Source organism: Atta cephalotes (assembly GCF_000143395.1).
Source record: "Atta cephalotes unplaced genomic scaffold scaffold00002, whole genome shotgun sequence".
Lineage (NCBI taxonomy): Eukaryota > Metazoa > Arthropoda > Insecta > Hymenoptera > Formicidae > Atta > Atta cephalotes.
Window position 1 is genome coordinate 10,647,600 of NW_012130066.1, and position 1,373 is coordinate 10,648,972.

The following is a 1,373-nucleotide window of genomic DNA, read 5'->3' on the forward strand; positions in this document are numbered from 1 at the left end:
TGGCAAAACTTAACTTGTACACCCTACTATACACATANACACACANANACACACACACACNCGCACACACACACACACACACACACACACACACACACACACGCACGCACGCACGCACGCACGCACGCACGCACGCACGCACGCACGCATGCACATGGCAGATTTAGGATCTACTTAAAAAAGAAGATTTAAAAATCTCAAGAAATTCTTTTTAAAAGATCATCAAAGCATTATTAGTACATATAGTATATATAGTATATATATATATATATATATATATATATATGTGTATATGTATATATGTATATATGTGTGTGTGTGTGTGCATATTATATGTATAAGATTGAAAATAAAGAAACATAAGTAATATATGCTTTGCATCTATGATATTATTGAAATAGATGTTTTAAGAAGTTCTTCTTTTTTTTGACATTTGTAGTAAAAATTAAAAAATATATAAAATTTTTATAAACACGATTTTTTTTAGAATATTTCTCATACAACTGCTAATAAAAAATTGAGTAATAATACATTAAAAAGTTCAATATAAAAAGAAGCATTAATATAAAAATCTATTTGTTTTATAGTGATTAGGCTGAAATAATTCCAACTTCGTTTTAGAAAAAATATTCGTTTACAAATGAAGACAACTGCAAAATTTTCTTTATTATACTATATTTATGTATATATATATATATATATATATATATATATATATATATATATATATATACTGAAGCATTTTAAGTAATTTTTTAAGGTTTTTTTAAATATACTAATTTAATTTCTTATTTACTTGTTTGAAAATTGATTTTTTTATGCTATTAATTATTTCTTATTAAAATTAGCGTTTTCAGATAGTACAGAAAAATCCCCCAAAATTTCTGTTATAAAATTTTTGCATGTTAATTTCTAATTTTAGCTACAAATGTCAAACAAGAAAAATTTCTTAAAATGACTATCCTCAATATCTTGGATGCTAGAAATATAATACATACTTTTTTATATATAGTTTTTAATTTCTTAATAATTAATATTAGGTGTATAATGAAAAATGAAATCATCATAAAAATATATGTCATTAAAAAATATATGTCATGTAAATTTAAATTTAAAAAAATTAAATTTTATCAAACTTAACTTAAACTATGAAGTAATATTTTTTATTGTATAACCATGTATGTAGAAACAAAACGTTCTTTTTCAGGTGATGTATGTAAAAGTAAAATTTCGTAAAACAATACATGTGAATATACTCATAGGAAATAATGAGTCTTTAATGATCGAAGTTGGATCTTAAATGCTTAAATAATTCGATACTATATATATATCATTATAAAAATTTCTCGTCAAATTGATTTTTCGGATGTTTA